The sequence below is a fragment of the Arachis stenosperma genome, chromosome 2, assembly GCF_014773155.1.
Source record: "Arachis stenosperma cultivar V10309 chromosome 2, arast.V10309.gnm1.PFL2, whole genome shotgun sequence".
NCBI lineage: Eukaryota > Viridiplantae > Streptophyta > Magnoliopsida > Fabales > Fabaceae > Arachis > Arachis stenosperma.
Genome location: NC_080378.1, coordinates 77,643,464 through 77,651,262, shown reverse-complemented (window position 1 = coordinate 77,651,262; position 7,799 = coordinate 77,643,464). Strand labels below are relative to the sequence as shown.

Below are 7,799 nucleotides of genomic sequence, written 5' to 3'. Positions count from 1 at the left end.
GGCGCCTGCTCGCCCTATAGATCCGAAGGGATGCGAGCGGGATATTCTTGCCTCAGACCTCACATCTCAACGTAAGCGGGATTAACCACCGTCCTTACGCCGCCGCCGCTACCTCGACAGGCGGGATTAACCACCGTCCCTGCCAGGCGCATAGCGTCTCAAAATATCATGTAAAAATATTATTTCAGTGGTTTTCAAAAGTATTTTTAGCATACATAAATCCATCACATCAATCCGAGTCCTCGACTCATCTCAACCATTGTCCCTTTTATAACTCAGTTTCCAAGTACCAAAAGTCCATCATTTCTCATCTCACATACCAATCATCCTTCACCTAACATCAAACCATTCTCAGCACGCCAGAAACCTAGACCTCCATTTTCTAATTTACCTTAAGATCATGTACTAGAGCCCTTAATTTATATCCCATGTTCTAATACTCAAAACTAGGTTTTTAACACCAACTTTGAATGATCGTAACTTTCTCTACAAAATTTCAATTTTCACAAACCTTATACTGATTCGAAGAATTTTCAAAGATCTTTAATTCTAAACAATTTTCAATCAATTTTGAAAACCGAGGCAAAAGTTATGATCAAACAAAGTTTACCAAAAACTCAATTTTTCCAAACTTCACAATTACCACACTATCTCACCATACCCATACCAAATCATACCAAACCATCCAAAGCTCCATTTTTCATCAAAATGTACCTGTTATGGCATAATACATCAACCTCACCACATTTTTCTTCTCATTTCATTATTCTCAATTCCAACATCAAATATAACACTTATGATCAAAATCACCATCAAACCCACCATTCATAAATCATAACACTACAATCATTATAAGAACCAACTCCCAATCCATACAATCATTCAACATCATCATATCATTATAATTCATCACAATCAACTCAACATTCATCAATTCATCAATATTTAGTATACCAACAATCATTTTAATTCAACCTATCCTATTGGTCACTAGCCTATGTGTCCATGAATATTATATACTACATAGAGGAAACCGAAACCATACCTTGGCCGATTCCCTTTATGCACCCAAACTCAAAATGAGCACCAACAAGCTTCCAACCACAATCCAAGCTTTCAAATCCACTCCAACAAGCACAAATAAGTTCCAAAAGCTCCCAAAGCCACAATAATCAAACTATATACATATAAATCACCACAAATCAACCTAGGGTTCAACATAAGCATAATCTCACAAGGGTTTAAGAGCTTTTACCTTTCCCAACAGATTTGACAACGCAAATCCAAAGCTAAGCAAGGATTAGAGCAAACCTAAACATCCAAAATCACAAAAAACCCATTTAACCCAAAACTCTAATGAAACCCGAAATTTTGAAGAGCAGAACTGGAAGGATTTCGTGATTACCTTGAGGGTTTCTTGGGTGGGTTTTGTAGAGCTCTTCACAAGGAACGCGTAGCCGCAAACGGTGCGGCGATCGGAGCTCCGTAGCTCAAGATATGAGCTTGGGAAGTTTGAAGTGAATAGTAACAATGGTGGAAAGCTCTCACCTCTCTCCTCACTTCAGCTGCTGTTGTGTTTAGGTTATGAGGGTGAAAGTGGCTGAAATGGGTTCATTTAAGTGTATTTATATGTTGGGTTTGGGCCCAACTTGGGCCCGGTCCAACCCGTTAGCGTTTTTAGCCCGTTTGGCCTAACTTCGGGCCAAATCTTTAAAATTAAAGCCCAGTTTTCCATTGCTAATGTTTTTCTAAGGTTTTTGATGGTTTTCACTTTTCTCGTGCGGTACCAGGCAGACTTGACCGGTTCAACCGGTTCAATTGCAGGTTCGCAATTTTTCACGGTTTTTCGTAGAAAACACATTTTCTGACTCAGAAAGACCCACTGAGTCCAAAAATCACCTTTAAATCCTCAAATTCTCTCTCTAACCTTTCGGAATCTAATTTGGGCAATTAATTCAGTTAATTAACCGGTTGATTCGTTGCGGTTCTTACACCATCTATCTAGCTTATACCACGAAGATTCTGTTGGGGAATCTAAGAGATATGCGCCCGGCCTAAGGTAGAACGGAAGTGGTTGTCAATCACGCGCGTTCATAAGTGAGAATGATGATGAGTGTCACGGATCATCACATTCATCAAAGTTAAGTGCAACGTATATCTTGGAATAAGAACAAGTTGAATTGAATGGAAGAAAATAGAATTGCATTAATACTTGAGGTACAGCAGAGCTCCACACCCTTAATCTATGGTGTGCAGAAACTCCACCGTTGAAAATACATAAGTAAAAGGTTCAGGCATGGCCGAATGGCCAGCCCCCCAAAGTGATCAAGAGACCTAATGGTCAAGAGATGGATAAATACATTAGTTAAATGTTCTATTTATAATAAACTAGCTCTTAGGGTTTACATGAGTAAGTAATTGATGCATAAATCCACTTCCGGGGCCCACTTGGTGTATGTTTGGGCTGAGCTTGATCTATCCACGAGCTGAGGCTTCTCTTGGAGTTGAACTCTGAGTTATGACGTGTTTTGGGCGTTCAACTCCGGATCATGACGTTTTTCTGGCGTTTAACTCCAGACAGCAGCATGTACTTGGCGTTCAACGCCAAACTCCCGTCATGACGCCGTTGAGAGCGCGCCATTTGGAGTTCTGTAGCTCCAGAAAATCCATTTTGAGTGCAGGAAGGTCAGATTCCAACAGCATCAGCAGTCCTTTTGTCAGCCTTTTTCAGAGTTTTGCTCAAATCCCTCAATTTCAGCCAGAAATTACCTGAAATCACAGAAAAACACACAAACTCATAGTAAAGTCTAGAATGTGAATTTAACATAAAACTAATGAAACATCCCTAAAAGTAGCTTGAACTTACTAAAAACTACCTAAAAACATGCCAAAAGCGTATAAATTATCCGCTCATCACAACACCAAACTTAAATTGTTGCTTGTCCCCAAGCAACTGAAAATCAAATAGGATAAAAGAAGGGAATATACTATAATTTCAGAAGCTTTTTGCTTCTGAACAGTTTGGGCATCTCACTTTTTCCTTTGAAGTTCTGAATGATTGGCTTCTTTAGGAACTTAGAATTTTGGATAGTATTATTGATTCTCCTAGTTAAGTATGTTGATTCTTGAACACAGCTACTTATGAGTCTTGGCCGTGGCCCTAAGCACTTTGTTTTCCAGTATTACCACCGGATACATAAATGCCACAGACACATAACTGGGTGAACCTTTTCAGATTGTGACTCAGCTTTGCTAGAGTCCCCAGTTAGTGGTGTCCAGAGCTTAAGCACACTTTTGCTTGGATCACGACTTTAACCACTCAGTCTCAAGCTTTTCACTTGGACCTTCATGACACAAGCACATGGTTAGGGACAGCTTGATTTAGCCGCTTAGGCCTGGATTTTATTTCCTTGGGCCCTCCTATCCATTGATGCTCAAAGCCTTGGATCCTTTTTACCCTTGCCTTTTGGTTTTAAGGGCTATTGGCTTTTTCTACTGCTCCTTCTTTTTTTTTTCGCAAGCTTTCTTTTTCACTGCTTTTTCTTGCTTCAAGAATCAATTTCATGATTTTTCAGATCATCAATAACATTTCTCTTTGTTCATCATTCTTTCAAGAGCCAACAATTTTAACATTCATAAACAACAAGATCAAAAGACATATGCACTGTTCAAGCATTCATTCAGAAAATAAAAGTATTGTCACCACATCAATATAATTAAACTAAATTCAAGGATAAATTCGAAATTCATGTACTTCTTGTTCTTTTGAATTAAAACATTTTTCATTTAAGAGAGGTGAAGGATTAATGGAATTTATTCATAGCTTTAAGGCATAGTTACTACATACTAATGATCATGAAGTAAAGGCACAAAACATAGATAAACACAGCATTAAAAACCGAAAAGCAGAAAGAAATAAGAACAAGGAATGAATCCACCTGAGTGAGGGTGGCGCCTTCTTGAAGGTCCAATGGTGCTCTTTGAGCTCCTCTATGTCTCTTCCTTGCTTCTGTTGAATGGTTCCTAGTAATTTTGGTGTTCCTCCCCTTAGTTGCTTCCAATATTTGTGTGGGGGACAACTTATCCCCTGAGCTATCTCAGGGATCTCTTGATTTGCAGCCACATGTTCTACCACTGAGCTATGACGGCTTTATATGAGTCTTTCCATCTCCCATGACTCAGAGGTGGAAGCTTTTGTCTTCCCTTTTTTTTTGGATGTCTCTGGCCTTAGGTGCCATTAATGGTTATGGAAAAGCAAAAAGCTATGCTTTTACCACACCAAACTTAGAAAATTGCTCGCCCTCGAGCAAGAGAAGAAAGAAAAGATGAAGAAGAAGAAGAAGATACGGAGGAGATGGAGGCATGTGTGTAGTCGGCTATATGGGTAGGTTTGGGTGGGAAAGAGTTTTGAATTTTGAAGGTGGGTGGGGTTTATGGGGAAGAGTGGATAGAAGTGAGTGGTGAATGAAAAACAGAAGGGATGACCATGAATGGAGAGAGAGAGGGCGAGGTAGGTGGGGATCCTGTGAGGTCCACAGATCCTGAGGTGTCAAGGAATTCCATCCCTGCACCAAATAGGCATGTAAAATGCCTTGGCACACCATTCTGGCGTTTAAACGCCCATTGGTGCACGTTCTGGGCGTTCAACGCCCATGTAAAGCATGTTTCTGGCGTTGAACGCCAGTTTCATGCTTGTTACTGGCGTTCAGCGCCAGCTTTCCTTCTCTGGGCACATTCCTAGCGTTCAGCGCCAAGATGTTGCTTGTTTCTGGCGTTCAGCGCCAGAATGGTGCTCTGTTCTGGCGTTGAATGCCGGCCAGATGCACCTTACTGGCGTTGAACGCCAGCCTGTGCGTCCTCCAGGGTGTGAATTTTTTCTTCTGCTGTTTTTTATTCTATTTTTAATTTTTATGATTTTTTCGTGACTCCTCATGATCATGTACCTAATAAAACACAAAATAGCAATAAAATATAATAAAATAAAAATTAGATAAAATTGGGTTGCCTCCCAACAAGCGCTTCTTTAATGTCAATAGCTTGACAGTGGCTCTCATGGAGCCACAAGGTGATCAGGTCAATGTTGTATGTTGCCCACACCAAACTTAGAGTTTGGATATGGGGTCTTAACACCAAACTTAGAGTTTGGGTTGTGGCCCAAACACCAAACTTAGAGTTTGACTGTGGGGGCTCTTCTTGACTCTGAACTGAGAGAAGCTCTCCATGCTTACTCCCTTTTGTCATAGAGGGATGGCCATGTGCTTTAAACACAAGGTAGTCCCCATTTAATTGAAGGACTAATTCACCTCTGTTGACATCTATCACAGCTTCTGCTGTGGCTAGGAAAGGTCTTCCTAGGATGATGCATTCATTATCTTCCTTCCTAGTGTCTAGGATTATGAAATCAGCAGGGATGTAAAGGCCTTCAACCTTTACTAGCACGTCCTCTACTAATCCATAAGCTTGTCTTAATGACTTGTCTGCCAATTGTAATGAGAACAAGGCAGGTTGTACCTCAATGATCCCCAGCTTCTCCATTACAGAGAGTGGCATAAGATTTATCCCTGACCCCAAATCACACAGAGCTTTTGCAAAGTTCATGGTGTCTATGGTGCAAGGTATTAAGAACTTGCCAGGATCTTGTTTCTTTTGAGGTAGAGTTTTCTGAATCCAAGAATCCAGTTCACTAATGAGCAAGGGAGGTTCACTTTCCCAAGTTTCATTACCAAACAACTTGGCATTCAGCTTCATGATAGCTCCTAAGTATTGAGTAACTTGCTCTCCAGTCACATCTTCATCCTCTTCAGAGGAAGAATAGTCTTCAGAGCTCATGAATGGCAGAAAGAGGTTTAATGGAATCTCTATGGTCTCTATATGAGCCTCGGATTCCTTTGGATCCTTAATAGGAAACTCCTTCTTGCTTGAGGGACGTCCCAAGAGGTCTTCCTCACTAGGATTTTCGTCCTCCTCCTCCCTTGTGCATTCGGCCATGTTGATCACATCAATGGCCTTGCACTCTCCTTTTGGATTCTCTTCTGTATTACTTGGGAGAATACTGGGAGGAGTTTCAATGACTTTCTTACTCAGCTGGCCCACTTGTGCCTCCAAATTTCTAATGGAGGATCTTGTTTCATTCATGAAAATGAAAGTGGCCCTTGACAGATCAGAGACTGTATTGGCTAAATTAGAAGTATTTTGTTCAGAATTCTCTGTCTGTTGCTGAGAAGATGATGGATATGGCTTACTATTACTCAGCCTATTGCGTCCACCATTGTTAAAACCTTGTTGAGGTTTTTGTTGATCCTTCCATGAGAAATTTGGATGATTTCTCCATGATGAATTATAGGTGTTTCCATAAGGTTCACCCATGTAATTAACCTCTGCCATGGCAGGGTTCTCAGGATCATAAGCTTCTTCAGAAGCTGCCTCTTTAGTACTGTTGGATGCATGTTGCCATCCATTCAGATTTTGAGAGATCATGTTGACCTGTTGAGTCAACACTTTGTTATGAGCCAATATGGCATTCAGAGCATCAATTTCAAGAACTCCTTTCTTTTGAGGTACCCCATTATTCACGGAATTCCTTTCAGAAGTGTACATGAATTGGTTGTTTGCAACCATGTCAATGAGTTCTTGAGCCTCTTCAGGCGTTTTCTTTAGGTGAATAGATCCACCTGCAGAATGGTCCAATGACATTTTCGAAAATTCAGAGAGGCCATAATAGAATATATCTAATATGGTCCATTCTGAAAACATGTCAGATGGACACCTTTTGGTCAGCTGCTTGTATCTTTCCCAAGCTTCATAGAGGGATTCACCATCTTTTTGTTTGAAGGTTTAAACATCCACTCTCAGCTTGCTCAGCTTTTGAGGAGGAAAGAATTTATCCAAGAAGGCAGTGACCATCTTATCCCAGGAGTCCAGGCTATCCTTGGGTTGTGAATCCAACCATATTCTAGCTCTGTCTCTTACAGCAAAAGGGAAAAGCATGAGTCTGTAGACTTCAGGATCAACTCCATTCGTCTTTACAGTCTCACAGATCTGCAAGAACTCAGTTAAGAAATGATAGGGATCTTCAGATGGAAGTCCATAAAACTTGCAGTTTTGTTGCATTAAAGCAACTAGCTGAGGTTTCAGCTCAAAGTTGTTGGCTCCAATGGCAGGAATGGAGATGCTTCTTCCATCAAACTTGGACGTTGGCTTTGTGAAGTCACCAAGCATTCTCCTTGCATTGTTATTATTTTCGGCTGCCATCTCCTTCTCTTGTTCGAAAATTTCTGAAAGGTTACCTTTAGAATAATTTAATTTAGCTTCTTTTAATTTCCTCTTCAGAGTCCTTTCAGGTTCTGGATCAATTTCAACAAGAGTGCCTTTTTTCCTGTTCCTGCTCATATGAAAGAGAAGAAAACAAGAAAAGAAGAGGAATCCTCTATGTCACAGTATAGAGATTCCTTTATGTTAGTAGAAGAAGAAAGGGGTAGAAGAATGAAGAAGGAGATTCGGATTTTTGGATGAAGAGAGGTGAAGAGAAGTGTTAGTAATTAAATAATTAAATAGAAGAAGAAAAGAGAAGGGAGATTTCGAAAATAATTTTGAAAAAGGATTAGTAATTTTCGAAAATTAAATATAAAATAAGATTAAAATTAAAACATGAAACAATTAGTTAATTAAAAAGAATTTTGAAAAAGGGGTGAGATATTTTCGAAAATTGAAGAGGGAAAAGTAGTTAGGTGGTTTTGAAAAAGATAGGAAACAAACAAAAGTTAGTAGTTGATTGAAAAATATTTGAAATCAAAATTTGA

At 39.9% G+C, this 7,799-nt stretch overlaps 1 non-coding gene across 1 annotated transcript; it reads left to right on the top strand.

Annotated features, from left to right (window-relative positions):
- Positions 1 to 6,751: 6,751 nt before the first annotated feature.
- Positions 6,752 to 6,855, top strand: LOC130964509 (small nucleolar RNA R71). Its single transcript, XR_009080599.1, has one exon. It is a non-coding gene; the product is annotated as a small nucleolar RNA R71 (small nucleolar RNA).
- Positions 6,856 to 7,799: the final 944 nt, after the last annotated feature.